This window comes from Alligator sinensis, unplaced genomic scaffold, assembly GCF_000455745.1.
Source record: "Alligator sinensis unplaced genomic scaffold, ASM45574v1 scaffold379_1, whole genome shotgun sequence".
In the NCBI taxonomy this organism is placed as follows: Eukaryota; Metazoa; Chordata; order Crocodylia; family Alligatoridae; genus Alligator; species Alligator sinensis.
The window spans coordinates 2,219,452-2,235,205 of record NW_005842001.1 but is presented as its reverse complement, the minus strand read 5'-3'; the positions used below and the strand labels follow the sequence as shown (position 1 = coordinate 2,235,205).

At 39.7% G+C, this 15,754-nt stretch overlaps 1 protein-coding gene across 5 annotated transcripts in view; it reads left to right on the top strand.

The window, feature by feature from the left end:
- Window positions 1-14: 14 nt before the first annotated feature.
- The window catches only part of FNDC3B (fibronectin type III domain containing 3B), a 354,529-nt gene continuing 338,789 nt past the window's right edge, over window positions 15-15,754 (top strand). For 2 of the 5 annotated variants that reach the window (XM_025201761.1, XM_025201760.1), the window contains exon 1: window positions 15-134. The gene's annotated coding sequence lies outside the window, so the exon portion shown is untranslated. The remainder of the gene's footprint in view (window positions 135-15,754) is intronic. The other 3 variants (XM_025201762.1, XM_025201763.1, XM_025201764.1) reach the window with 2 other exon arrangements.

The window sequence follows — 15,754 nt, the reverse complement described above, 5'->3', positions numbered from 1 at the left end:
GCTCGGCGCCCACACGGACACGGACACGGACACGGGCCCGGCGCGGCCTCCCTCCCGCGCACCCACCGTCGTGGCACGGGCGGCAAGCGGGTCCTCGTCCCCTCCGCGCGTGTGGAGGGCGGGAGCGGGGAGAGGTGCGCGGGTTTCTTCAGGGGCTTGAAGCGGTGCGACGGGAAGCCTGGGATGGAGGGTTTCTGTAGATGTAACTTTCTAGATATTTTATTTGTAAAAATTCACGCTTCGTTTGTTGGGAGGCCTCGGTGTGTATCGAGGTCTGTCTCATATCACGCGTGAAAAAGGTCCAACTTTTTTAAAGAGGGGATTTGAAAGCTAGATGACTTTCTCTCTGCAGCATCCCATTTCCCGGTAACGTGCCACCTTTTTTTTTTAAAAGTGTCTGGCGGGGGAGATGAATACCACGCTTGCAGGGTGTTTCTAGCGGAGGGTGGCTGGCGCTCTTTGCTGCCCGGGGCAGGGGCTTGGACTCGGTGACCGGCTGAGGTCCTTTCCCATCCGAACATCTGTGAATCCATGGAAGTGGCATCGGGTGGGGCGGATGGGATCAGGGAGACCGGTCGCCTGTGTGTCTTTTTTTTTTTCCTTGTGCGCGTCTAGGTAGAGATATAGATGACGAGATATATAACTTCTTTGTTTTAAATCCTTTTCTCTTTCATGCTCAGCTGAACATCCTCCTGCCTCCTTCTCCCAAAATAAGGTTTTGGCTCACATTTATGTGGTTTGGGATTTAAAGGAAGGAACAATTCATCCCATCCACATATGAGGATTTTTTCCCCCTTAATTTTCCACACAGGCACAGTTCTGTGCTGTGCATTAGTATCTTTTCCGTGAGGGTCAGAAATTGCATGAAGACAGGGGAAGAGTAGGTCCATCTCTCTTTTTTTTTTATGGGGAAACTGAGGCATAAAAACTTATCAAGTAACTTTTCCCCAGTTGATACAGAGACTCGGTGACAGAGTTGGGAATGGAGTTCAGATTTTCCACTGAACCTTATCACTTGTTTGCCCTGTGGTGGAGCACATCCTGACCAGGACTCGCCAATACATGTTTAAAAAGTGTTAAGCTTGTCTAACGTGAGCCTCACAACATGTTTGCTACCAGATTTTTAAACATGCCCTATTTGTCTTAGTCTAGACATGAGCAGTACGTATGAATGCTAACTGGAAACCTTCCTGGGAAGATGAACGCTGTTCCTGCTGTCATTTCCCGTATCTCTTAGCAGTAGATAAGATGGAGTGACTCTTACTTGTAGTCTTGGAAGCGTTCGCTGCCCCTCGCCTGCTCCCTCCTTACTGTCCCTAGGCTGTAAGATGGGAATTTGTGAGGAAGTTTGCTGCTGGTGTTGCCCCAAGAGGAAGATGGGTCCTGGCAAAATTCCCAGGGTTATTTGCGGTCTTACTGGAGCAGCCTGTCAGCGTCCTTCAAGTCTACAGTGTCTTGTGGTTCTCCCTCATAAATTTTCAAGTGATAGGTTTTGGTGATTATACTGGGGACCTTACAGTAGTGACAAAGGGTTCTGCTTCCCCTTAAGTGCTATCTATCATTCATTACACTTTGGTTGGCTTACATTCCTAGTGTAGCCCAGGGGTGTGTGTGCATGGAAGCCGACTCATTTTCCATTTTTGAAGTGTCTGGACTCATCTGGTTTGGTCTGAGGTCATTGCTGGGACAATGGAGAGATTTTCACACTATTATCCTACCCCATCCCTAGCCTGAAGATAAATGAAGAATGTCAGCTTCCGAAACAGACTGCTAGTCTGTTGTATCCAAGAAGCGTGAGGTTACAGCCTCATTGCATCTCTTATGCATATTTATTCTTAGGGAAACTGTTATGAAGTTTTCAGTATGAAATGACTGTACTCTGGTTCCTTTTTTTTTAAAGAAGACTTAGGAAATAGTAGTTTCCTAGCGTTTTTCAATTAGACTGCACGCAGGAACTTTGTGCACATTCTTTTTTCATAATAATATGTAATTTACATTAATCCATTCCCTTCATAGGCTTAATGAAAATCTCTAAAGAAAGGAATGGGGTTTTGTAAGTTGTATAAGTCTTTCTTCTCTCTCTCTCCCCTTTCTAAATTCATGGAATTCATATGCAGACCAAAAAATGTTTTGTTTTGTTTTTTTGGTTGGTTATTTTTGGTCTGCGTGTCTAGTTTCATTTAGGACAGTTCAGTTAAATTGGCTTTCTTTCCAGAAACCTAGGTCCTAATCCTGTATGTAAACACACATTTGTTGTATAAAGGTCTCTTTATAAATTATTCATAATTACAAAAATTTGGGGTCATGTATACTGAATGCATCAAAGGACTTTCCCAACTGTTTCTCAGTACAGTTGCCTACTCCTCCTAGCCAGGCAAAAGCTGTTGAATAGTTATTGATCTGTGACAGCAGTATAAGGACCACCAAATTCAGGCTTATTTGGATGAGCAGGGGGAATTACTTCCAATGCTGAGGATCCTTCAGAATTGGGGCATTGCACTGGGAGACTGCATGCCAGAAGGTCATAATTGTTTGGTGGCACACTTTGCACGTGATTTAAGTCTTTTTTCTTTTTTAAATAAAAGGAATTTAAATCTTCAGCTAATGTAGTAGAGGACGTCAGAACACCTAAAAGTTGCATTTCTGAGGCATAAAACACCATAGAACCGAAAGGTTTTTTAAAACCAGCCGTTAACTTGATTATTATAATTGGTCGTCCCTACACTACCAAGGCACTACTGTGGGGAATCCTTTTAAAGAAGGATATCAAAAGTAGGGTTGTTTACGGCCAAGGTTTAGTGTCACTGTGTGATATGTCCCTGGAGACAGAAGGTATGTGGGAAGAGGGAAGTTCTTTAAACAACAAAGTAGAAATAGGAGACGATAGATACACAATGTTAACAGGCCATCTACAGGCAGGAATGTTTGTGTTTGAAAATAGATAACTCCTTAAACAGTTTTCCAGTTGAGATGTGCTTGTTAGTAGCTGGTTCTAACTAAATAATGGAGTCTTTATTGGACTACAGCTTAATCAAGGGGGAAAAAATTAACATATGCTTTAATGTGGGGTTTGTTGAGCACTGTGTAGAGATTTGTCACCTTCCCGGGTATGCTGCTGTACAGACTGCCTCTGCTCTAGATTATGTTGTTATAAGGGTGCTCACTTGAATTTAAGTGGTTTCTTTTTATGGTAAACTTTAATTTTGTCCAGAATTATCCTACAGACTTTCCTAATGATATGGCATTGGAAGATGATTTAAATTCCTTCTGATTTGTAAAAGGATAGATTGCCTTACAGTACCAAAGTGTTTTAAAGGTTAAAACGAACCACTTTTGAGTGGCATCTTTTCTGTCTTTTTAAACCAATACATCATCCACTTACATTCAGTTTACAACATAGTCTATATGTAATTCACCACTTCAGTAGCTCAAGTAAGTTGATAAAAGTAGTAACTGTAAAACAGGATCTGCATCTGTAATATGTAAACAGCAAAATGCTGATTTCAGCTACTTTTAATGTTTGCTTTTTGTTGGAACATGGTCAACAGTAGTTTGACAAAGTAGCATTTTATATGAATATAATTTTATTTCTGAGTTGTGCAAGTCATGCCAACTGCACACAAACATGTATACACAAAAATACCTGGGCCTTAAGTAAAATTAATGTGTAAACAGTCAAAGTAAAAAAAGCCTAATATTGAATTTCTTGCTTTTGTTTGATACTTGCACAACCCCATTAAGTCTAACATGCTGATCTCAATAGGAATGTGAGATAGGTAATGAGTAATATAATCAAGATTTGCCCCCCAGAGTATAGGCAATCAAGTCCATGTTTTTGAATTAGACCTCTTTAAAATGAAACTAGAAATTCTATATATGAAAACCTCATTATTCGCAGTTAAAAGGATGATTCATTTTGAGTTGTTGACATTAATTTCACAGCAATTTTTTAAAATATGGAAATTAAACTACTTGCAACCTGTTAAAATTAGTTATTAGTTTGCTACTGTCATTAATACATTGCTCTCAGTGTAAAATAAGGACTTCCTGCTTTTAGAAGCATGTACATAAAACAGTTTCTTTGTACAAATCGTAGTAATTCTGTTGGGGATGTAAAACAACTCTGTTAAATACAGCTGGTCAGATTTTGCCTTCAAATATGTATGCTGTTTTCTCTTGCACCTGCACCAAAATTTGTTATACTGATAAATATATATTGAAGCCTGAAACAGTCTTTCTCTCATTTACTGAATTAAGAGATGTGGTATTAACTGTATTGTGGAGAGGAATATAGATTTTTTGTAGTATAACATAGGACAACGTCTCGTGTTATGATACTTGTAAGTCACTGTGTCAGAACTTACCCTCCTTGTTTGCTAACACTTAACTTCGTAAAAACTAAATATGGTAGTTATGTATAGTAAATATTTTCTGTTTTGCAGTTTTTGAGCAGTCATTAGCAAATGATGGTAATCATTACAGATACTCTTCTTTCTAAAAATATCCATTTTAGGAATGCTTTCTTTACTAATATGACAGAAAATATAAATTTAACTTTAGGAATAATTTGTTCCTTTATCATTTATTTTTCTCTTGAGTAGGCAAATAAAGCAGCTAATCTTGACATGCTACTCGGGCCCCTGGCTTGCCCTCTCTCTCTTCTGATTCATCCCCTGATTTAACCCGGATTTTGGGTTGACACCAGGAATTAAATTAAAATGTGTTTCACTTTGAATTTTTAGCTCAGTATCATAAAAGTTGAACATATGAAATAGATGGGAACTAAAACACCTTGCTTTCACTACTCTGTAATTTCAGTTCTAGGATGTCATATTCTCTTATAGAAGTGCATGAGTCTCCTTTTTTTTTCTCCTCTATATGAGATGCAGTATTTTATGTAACACTCTTGAAATCTCCAATCTTAACTGTTCATGTGACCACTTCTATTAGAGTCTCAGAAAAGATAAAATATATTGATGGAGTATATTTTTTCTTTAAATGGCGCATCTGCATAAGACAGTAGACTGTGCATTAGTGCGGTAGGCAAGAAACATGCTTATGTGCAGTAGAATTAGTCTACTGTGCATTAGTGTCAGAAAAAAGCATGCACTGGCGCTACTGCGTGGTAGTGCCAATTACAGCACATTAAGATTGGTACCTGTTATTACAGGTACTAAACTTTAATATGCTGTAATTACAGTGCACTAATGAATGTGTGGATGTGCCCAAAAAGTATGGATTTTGTGCCTTCAGGAGCATGTTTCATGTAGCATATTCTGAAAGATAAATGAAGGAAATGTCTCTCAAGAAGCTAATAACGAGGACTATTAAGTGGAAATATTAGATAACTCTCTTATGCCTGGAAGTATGCCTGGAAGGTCCTTGGAATGTCATGGAACAGACTCCCTAGCCCTTTTAATCTAGGTCGCAAAAATTGAAGCACCTCCCACTTAATCTGCCTTCAGACACACTTCTATGAAGCCTTTGCATAGTGGTGACAATTTCATTATGGTAACGTTGTGGTTTTTGGGCTTTTTTTTTTTTTTTCCACCTTCCCTCCTGCTCCTCGTATTGAAACACTGTTGCTATTGTTGCATTATAGAGCGGTCTCCACTTGCCCCGCTGCCCAAACCATTTTAATTTTGTTGTCTAGTTAAGTTGAATTTGGTAGTATACTGTGATATTCTAAATCCTAAACTTTGGATGCAGAATCTGCATGTGGATGGAGAGCAGTTTTGATTTGTGTTGGGATTCCATTCTCTTGCCGTCTGTACACCAGCGCTTTGCTTCCTGCACCTCTACTTCTGTAGTGTGAGATGCTCCTGTCAGGGAAGTATATGCTTGTTTTTATGGCAAAGATGAGTGTCATTGGGCAGCCTGCATAACATGGAAAGTAATTAAATTGTTATAGGTTCTTTATGCTGTGGCACTAGTGGCTCATTAGTGTCACATGCCTCTTTATTCTTGATACTTTGTCAATGTTGAGTAATAGAATGGGGAAGAAAAGGAAGACACAGTGTTCATGGATATCTAAAGGCCTTAAATAGATTTCCTTTTACAGAGGATCCAGGAAATTGGATAACAATGTAGGGTGTCCAAACTTACATGAGAAAAGAAAAATGATTTCAGGAACTTTGAACAGCAAGTTTCTAGTAAACAATAATGTTGACATACTGGGTCAAATCAATAGAGCAAAGGTGACAGCCCCAAACGCTAATGTTTTGTTTTCCAGATTTTTATGCCCGGAGTTAGTTTGTGTTGCTTACTGGTGGAGGGGTAAGCCTGAAAATCAAACCTAGATTTTGTGTGCCTGGTGATTTGGTTTAGGGGCTGATGTTTATATGTTTGGGGTGTGAATCATCATTGTTCTGCAGTGTTGTAATGTTATGAGAACCCAAATTTTTGCTCAAATGATGATGATAAAAAAAAATGAAGCATGAAGTATCCCCAGGCCTGCACACATGCACAGCGACTAAGCCAAATTTACCATGATTTTTACGACATTCTTATGACTTTCATTCGATCTGACATGATCCTCAGATGTTTGGGCATGACAATATTAAGTGAAAAACTAGCAGCAAAAACTTATTTTTGATTTGTCCCCCTTCCCTGCTTGATACCAGTTTATGTAATGAGAAAAGATAGAAAGCACATAATGCTTCACAGTGAACTTGTACATCAAGTGTGTGATGGGATTCTAGATTAGTATAATTTGTGCACCAAGCATTTGAGTAGTTTTGCAAACATTTTCAGTTTAAGTTCTGTTAGATTTGCTTGCACCTTCTTGGATTTGGCTATTTCAAATTTTTTGTTATGTCCTGTGAAAAGATAAGAAAAGGGAAGATCGAGCCTCTTCCTGAGGGTTCATCAGGAAATGGGCAGAGAATCCAAAAATAGGAGTTACATTTTTTTGAGTCTCTATATTTACTGCCAGCCTTGACAAAAATCACTGTGCATTTCCCTGCTCTGACAGTTAGTTACAGTTGTGTTGTCTGCTAGCCCCTGAGCCCTTCTTAGTGACTTTCAAAATATATAAAAAAAGCACTTAGTATGTCAACTGCGTAGGGCAATGCTGGTATGGATGTAAGGGAGGAGTACCTTGCTGTATGGTAATACTAATTTACTTACCTTAGCTATACTGTTGTGCAGGGGTTGGTAACCTGCAGTCTGTGGGCCAGATTTGGTCCAGGAAATAATTGGGTCCAGCCCATGGTATCACAGAGGATCAGCAGGATGAAGTTCAGTCTGGCACGTGCCTCTTTACCCTGTGGCATGCCACTGATTCCCTCTGCAGTTCCTCTTTTTGCATCTCTTCCTGCTTTTTTCCCCTCCCCATTTCCCTCCTCCTCCCCCTGCCCTTTTATCATTGCTGCCTAATTTGGCCTTCCCCATTGTTGCTGGGGTTGAGAGTCAGCAGCATGTGGTTCAGGTGGCAGCAGATAGATGGCTTGGGTGCTTTGGAGCAAAGTGGTGGCCCATGGTGGCGGGAGAGATTGGTGCCTGCTGGTGGTGGTTGGATCCCAAGGGGTAGCCTATTGCCTTCAAAGGTCTTCCAAACCTACCAAGTGATTTTGTGTCTGGGCATTCAAGTAATGCTTACCATTCTGCAACCCTGGTCTGGATTGATTCCCTGATAGGGGTGAATACTTTAGGAAAAACTAGGTCTCTTTGATACTGTGGACAGATTGGGCTAGTAGCAAGGGCTGAATTTACTCAGTCGTGCATGGTATATCATAAAATCAGAAATTTGGACTACACTTAGAAGCATTTTCTTCATTTTGTTTTTTGGCTAAAGATACCCTTGTATTGAGGGTATAATATAAACAAAATGATATTATGATAATAGCAATATTGGAACAGTTGCATGGCTAACTGCATTTGATTTGCTTTCCTTTGTGTTTTGTTCGTTCCACTTTGCAAACATTAGCTTGGGTAGGAACATATAATGGTTCTTTTCACCTTTTCTGTTCCATGCCATTAGCATTTGCTAATCCAATGCTATTTAGATTTCCAAAACTTCAAGGGCATACTTTTTCTAAACACTTCTTTCTTTTGACATAATTGTTGAATAATAACTCATTCAAATTTAGATTTTTTTTTTTAAAGTGCTATTACATAACATGTTGAGCCTGAGAGGTGCAGTCCCTTTAATTCACTTTAGTAAAGGTGAGAAATTTGTTCCTGTTCAGTTGAACATAGGGTGACAACAAGTTTTTCAAATGCCAGTTTCCACTGAGTCATCTCGAGTTCAGTAGTGGGGCACTGCTTGCTGTTGTCAAGTATTTTGCATTGGCAGGTTGACTAGGAAATTTGTTATGAAAGTCTGCTTTAATAACGAGAGAGAACGGTTGCAAGTCTTACTTTGCTTTGCAATGCAGTCATTTTTCAGACAAATACAATGCATTAAAGAAGCAAGAATTTTATTCTATTAAACAATCAAAATGTTGGTTTTGCTAAACTTTGCCATTTGTAGCACCATAATGTGCTTTAGGGCTTTTCAGTTGTTTCATTTAATCACCAGGCTAGTTAATTAGCCAAGTACAGGTCTGATGTTCACACACACTTTTTTTTGGTCATGTCTCCAGTTCGGTAGGGGTCCACGAACACCTGACCAAGAGGCCTGTTGTTCAAAATCACTCGCTATGCAATCGACACATAGTTTAACAAAACCAACATTTTTGGAATTTTTTGTAAAACTAAAAGACTCTTAAAAAAAAGTCGTAAGTCCCATGTCTACGGTTGACGAAAGGAAACAACAGGTGGGTGAAGCAAGTTGGAAAGGTGCAGAGGCTAGATGGTTTTGGGTTGGTTGGTTTTCTTTTCACTGGTGATATAAAAAGTGTCTGGTCATGGTTAATATAGCTATGACCAACTGATATATTTCCCATAGCCATCACTGAAATTGTGCTGAAATAGAAGGTAGTGGCTTTTCAGAGGACTTCACTGGGGTTAACCCTGCTTTCTTCCAAGCTATGTACAGAAAGTTGTTGTGGGCCAAGTGAACAACACTGTTGATTAAATTACAGGATATAGGAAATGCTGCATTAAGATAAAAAAGTGGCCTAGGTAGGCAGGAGCTTTTGATTTAAAGGAGGAGAACAATGTGGTCAAAGTAAGCAGAGAAATGGATATTTTCTGCAACTATGGATTTACAGGAGAACAAGCTGGATGCAAGGGAAGGGAGAATAGGGGAGGTATTGGTAGTCAAGGAAGTGAATCATAGTAGGTCAGTTTGCAGATGGTTCTGCTTCTCTCTTAGTAAGACCTCTAAAACTTGGCTTAGATGTGGCTCTAGAAAAGAGCTGGGTATGGGTACCTGGAGAAAGGTGGTGCATTCAACAGGAATGAAGAAAGGGCAGGCAGTTCTATTCTGGACATAAGCTTAATACCTGTATGGGAAACTGGGGTGATGTTGTCAGAAAGATACTGAGAAGCTTCTTGAAATTGACTGTGGAACGGAATCTGTGAGACTTTTTAAAGCCCCTTATTTAAGAGGTATTGGAGTGAAAATAAAAAGGGCGTAAGTCAGAAACACTACTGTAAGAACAGGATCTAAATCTTGGTGAATGCTTGAGGAGGCTGATGCAACTGGTTTTATTTGCCACCTCTGCATACTTTAACTCTGAAAAATTCAGGCTGTATTCTATTTTGTAAGGAAGAAACTTATTAGATATTCTGGGCATAAAAGGAAAATGTTAATTTAGCTTTAAAAATGGAATATATTACCATTTGGATCCATCACTCTTTAGGCTGTTGAATGTAGCAGTGTTATAAAAAAAAATTCTAAATTTTTGGCACAGATAGTTTAGTGGTGTTCTTTGTTGGTTTTTTGGGGGTTTTTTGTCCCCATGGTCCAGATGAGTGGCTCAGGGCCAGTTTGTGGTCCTTTGTGCTGCAATCAGGCTCTGGGGCCCAGCATGACCCTTTCCTGCTAGGATTGGTGCCCAGGGGCCTGGCATTGCCCCTTCCTGCTTCTGCATCTCAGGATTGGGTCTTGTGGGTCCAGCACTGCCCCCTCCCACCTGGATTGGGCCCTGGGGCCAGGCATCGCCCCCTCCCAACCTTCCTCCTGCCAAGATTCAGCCTGGGGCCACCCTTTCGTACTCTCTTGCATGTCGATTATTGGGTCCTGGGGCCCAATGCAGGGCCTGCCCAGCCTTATGCTTTGGGATCAGCCATCCAATCCAGTGCCTGGCTACTAAGGCTCCCCGTAGGTCTAGAAATGTGGTGGCGTGGAAGTAGTGCCACTGCTCTCCCTCCACTAAATTTTTGGACCTATGGAAGCCCTGCAGGCTGGATAACATGGGGCTGTGAGCCAGATTGGGACTATGGGCCATAAATTGAGGACCCTTGATAATATTGCAGGTGTTCTGTTGGTTTCAAATAATGTTAAAGTAACACACTTCATATCTTTAGTGCAAACAAAAGTGATACAATTCGTTGAGAATTGTCCCTGTTTTTGAGTCTTCTTGAACTTGATACTGGGACAGTGATTACATGTGTCACTTCATTGTGCAAAGCTTGATCTAACACCTCTCACTCTCTGGGTATGTTTGTCAATAAAGGACCTAATAAAAATGCCTGTTTTCCAAGGAACTAAAGAGAATAACTTGCAGATGACAAAAAGCACATTTCATTCATGTCTATTCTAGGGTTGTGGTTAAAGCTCAGGAAATGTCATGATGATGACATCTCATGGAAGTGTTTGAGACTCTTGCCTTGCAAATCCCCACTTAATTTTTAATTTTTTTAATTGTGAGAATTTTGTTTGTACCATGAACTCCAGATTTGGTAGCTGACTTAAAGCCTTCTATTAATCTCTGTAATGCTTCTGTTCAGTTTGGTACTACCTTTATTTTCTAAGTCTTTATCCTGATGTCAATGTTTCTAGAAGGACTGGCACTTCTATTTTGTTTCTTCACTCAGTGGTTGTTTGGTGGGGTTTTGATCCTCATCAGTTCATTGAATCTGCTTGCTTGTCTGCATATATCCTGTTCCGCGCTTCCCACCCCTCCTGAATGTTTTGCTGATTCTTGTTATATTTTTGTGCAAACTCTTGCAAAACTTGTAGAAGTGTTTACCCATTTGTTCATCTTCCCATCCACCCACTCACTGTTGCACAGAAATCCACAAAATGTCAAGAGTCATAGACATTTTACAGAAAATCTCATGAGGTGTAAAGGAACCTGATTCAAGAAAGTTCTGATGGTTATACAGCTTTAGTATTACTAAACACACATTAAAAGCACTGCTCTAGCGAAGCTGGTGATTCAAGCTGGTTTACTTCAGTTCACCCTGCTGTATACAGGTGCCTGAACTAGAAAAGTTTGTTAACATAAGATATCCAATTTCTCTGTGCTGATGTTCTCCTTGATACAGTTGTCATGCATTGCTCTTAAGGTGTGAATGGGCGAGCTAAAGAACAAGAATTAGCTTTTGTTATTAATTTCCAACTTTTAATAATGAATTTAAGGCCAGTCCTATTTTAACTGCTTGTTTGTATGTTTGTTTCTCTGTCTTGTTGTTGAACTGCAGCTTTGTAAAATGTAAATAAATATTTCAAATGCCTGTTAGTTACTAAATAAACCTTACAAAAATACTTTTCCTTAATATTACTTTAGATGATTGTAATGATTGTGTACATAACTGAATCTCAAGTCCTTTTTTTTTTTTAAACATGTAGCATCTAACTGATACTACATAAGCAAAGGGTTATGTTTATAAACTTAAATTTAGCACCAAGCTGCAGCTGCACATTTGGGTTCAACCTGTTTGTTCTTATAAATGTGTTCTTGCAGGGTCTACGTGCATTTTTGTGCCTGCATGCTGGAAGTACCTACTAATACGTGGATCTCTTAGTCCCATGTTCAGAACAAAGCATTATTCGGATAATTTTGATGCATGTGCCACTGAAAACTAATGGATTTTAGTGACTCCACTATTTCACATTCCCGAAGGCCACTAATAAACCGTTTTTTATAAATTTATAAAGCATCTGTGTTTTTCCCCCAAATGAAAATGTTTGGTTATGGGCCAAACTTTCTGCTGATATAAATGGACAAGACTTAATTGACTTCAGGATAGCTTCTATTTACAGCAGCAGAGAACTTGGCCTACTATCTTATCTCTAGAGTTTCTCTCCCAAGCTGCCTTTTGGTTTGTTGGGGTTTTTTTGTTTTTTTTTTAAATCCTATTGCAGCAGTATGTGACTGGATTTATAACCCAAACCCCAGAAAAATGGAAGTTATATTATAAAACACTGGCAAACTTGATGCTGTTTGTGCTTCTATAACTACTATTATAAGAATTCAGCAAGACAGCAGCAGCACTATGCTAAGCCATTGTTATTACATTAGGGTGATAAATCATATTAACAGGCAAGAAACTCATGCTCCATTCAGTTTTTGTTGCCACACAGCGTGCTCTAGCTTTGATTTGTGAAAAGTCCTAGGAATTAGATTCTTTTGACGTGATTCAGAGTGGAACACCTGGGGTTGAGTAACTGATGGTATACCATAAATTGTCCACAGTTCAGGAGTTTTAGGATAAAAAGAAACAGAGGGCCCAATTCTGTGTTTTAAAGAGAATTCTTCCAGACCTTGGGCTAAATTAAGGGGAAAGTAACCTGAAACAGCTTAGCAATGCTTGTGCTTAAAAGCAGGTTGATTTGATGCTAAATTCTTAGGTGTGTCCTTGTTGCATAATTTGCTTGTTTGACTGGACTCCGGGCATCGGGCTGGCTTTTTTTTACTACTCCATGAACTGCTATAATAGGTTTATATTATCACTGACCTGACTGGTTCAACAGTGTTTATCATAACTAAACAGGATACATGTTCCAGTTTAAACTGCCTCACGAAGCCTTGGTTAGACATAAAACATTCACTGTAACTCATTCTAAATCCATTTGTCAGATGGAGATATATCTTAGGTGGCGGTGTAATTGTGCTTACTGAAAGCCCTGAGATGACTTAACTAAGCCATTTCTTCACTTCATATTTTTATAAGCTTCCATTGGAACAACACATGGGTGGTGTTTGCATGCGCACACACACACATGCTCTTCCACTTTAAAACATTACAGCATGAGCATCCAGATGTGTTTAATATTTTGTGTAGTGGACAGAAAATGCATGAGTCATGATCAGGGTATGCAGCCCTACTGGAAAAGGGGACAAGGAGCTGTAGGGGTGATATAACCAAAGGGATCTCTACTTCAAGCAAACAGACACTGACATCAAGAGCTGGGAGGAGCTGGTTGGTAACCAACTCCAGTGGCACTGCAACCTCAACCAAGCAGCAGCCTGTCTTGACATAAAGCGTCTTGTCCTTGAAGCAGAGAAGAGAGAGTGGCTGAAGGAAAAAGAGAGGAATCCCAGCCTGCAGCCTGTTTTTCCTTGCAGAAAAACCTGCAACTACTGTGGTTGCATCTGTGGCTTAAGGATTGGTCTCTGAAGACCTCAAGAACCATCAATGAGCTGTGACAGAGAATCTCCAAATTGAGGGATTGCCAATTCCCCACCCCCCCAACGACAGGGATCTTCTAGTTCTGGATAACAATGTAAGAGTGAGCATCTGGATGTTTTGTAACCATACCTGTGTAACATGTAGAAGGGACTACATTTTGTGTCTGAATTGCCTGCCTCCGTGTACTACTGGGAACTAACTAATGCTGTCATCTTTAAGGGTAATATTAAGTAGAAGAAAATTTTACTTTCTTCTTACATTTTTTGATCCTCCAGTAAAGTGAATAATTTAGACCTCCAGAAAGCTGTTATAACAATGTTTCACTTTTTTCAATTTGCAGCCAGCAAAATTTTCCAGTATTGCCAAATCTATTGTTTCTAGTATCTGTCTGAGCTAACTTCATCATAGCTTATCCATCCTTCCTTCCTTCCTTCCTTCAAGTTGTTCAAGAGAGAGCTTATTCAACATAATGTTGTTTCAAGTGTTGTATTTAGCTGTGAGGAGGCCAGATGAAGTGCATTACTGGTTACAGTACATGGTGAAACTGGAAACGAGGTGGGAGTGGTAGGATATGGGAAAGGAAAGAAAAAGTGCGATGAAACTTTAAGAAGTGAGAATGAGCATGGTAGTACTTGGAATAACATGGACTGGCATTTTTGATCGGGAACTCAAACTGTTTTTAAATTTTCACAATTGCCTGGTTTGGTGCTAAAAACCCAGACTTGCCTGGATCAGTGCTATTAATATTAAGCCTGATTTTTCAGTTTGATTCTTGTCAGGGCTGGAATCAAAGTTGGCTTGCCCACTGGTGAGCTTGAATATTGAGATAATGCTTGTGTACCTAGGTAGGCAGTGCATATGCAATTGTTAAGGCACCAGATGGGCATTATGATTTTGAGATGGTTGGCTTTGTGAACCTGTCATCATTCAAGAGCTTGTAGTATGCTGTAAACAAAACATGAACAAACTTATTAGCTTCCTATTTCATATGTGATTATAATTGGGCTTGTTTAAAAAGCAACATTATTACTGCTCAGTTTTGGTACTGAGGTTAGGTCAGGTTTATTTGGAAGTCCTTTGTTTTTACTGCATCTGTAAAACTCTAGGGAGTGATGGATTGGATAGGATAGGATAGGAGGCAACTCCATTCTGACTATACCTTAGCAACCTGGCAGTTACTGATCTGTCACTTTACTTTGAGAAGGACTTACAATGTTTTGGCCCAGTGCCTGAACTAGTTCCAGATAGTCAGAAAAGATTTTGTACTCGAGTCAAAGTATGTTGGGATGGCAGACTGGACCTATCAACTCTTTTCCTCTTCTGTCCTCTGAAGAGTTACTTTCACACGTACTTGGAGCACATACACATGATGCTGGGTGGGAAGCTAGCATGGCTGATGACATAAAATGATCCCAGCAGGGCATGGTCAACTTGCTGTGGCTCTGCTTCTTTCTCCCCAGCCCCCATGATTTCTACTTTCCCAAAGAGCGCTGGGTACATCAACACTGAATACTGGGCTATAATTAAATTCTTCTTAAACCCTCACTATTTGAGATGTTTGTTGATAGTTTCTCTCTTGTGCTGAGGTTAAAATCGTCCTATAGTTGCTTTTATGTAGAATTAGTCAAATGCAGAAGAACTGTCACGTGAAGTACTACAATCACTGTAGAATGTGAATGAATCTTGCAGAACAGTCAGCAATAAATCATGGAAAAAGGAACCACCTGATTTAATGTGGCCAGAATGCTGCCTTTTAAACTTGCTTTCCACTTACTGATTAGTCATCTCTAACAATTTGCTTTCATGTGCAGTTGTGCATAATAGGAACCTTTTATTTGTTGAAGAAATAGGTTATTTCTTATTCCCCTCCTCCCAGCAGAAGTTAACTTTAAATTGATGTTTCTTTTATGTGGAGTTCATTCAAGATACAGTAAATAAATTATGTAAGTTAATCGCTCAATATTTTTTTTTCCTAATGCCAAAGGCTTATTCACTTTGACTAAGTCTACAATATAGACTTCTGCTGTCACAGCTGTGTCAATAAAGGCAGTAGAGGGGTGTGATACCTGTGGTAAAAGAATGCACTAAACTGGGCCCTGGTTTAGGTAGAGTTGCAACTTTTTCTGAGATGGCTTGTTTCATTTGAGGGCGAGCTACTATTTACTACTGCTATAAACTGTTACTTCACTAATCAAGTTTTGTACATAGTGGGTGCATCTACATGAGACACTTCCTGCTCAGTTGACTAATTAGCTGTACAGTAAACATATTGGCTTCTACATGTGCA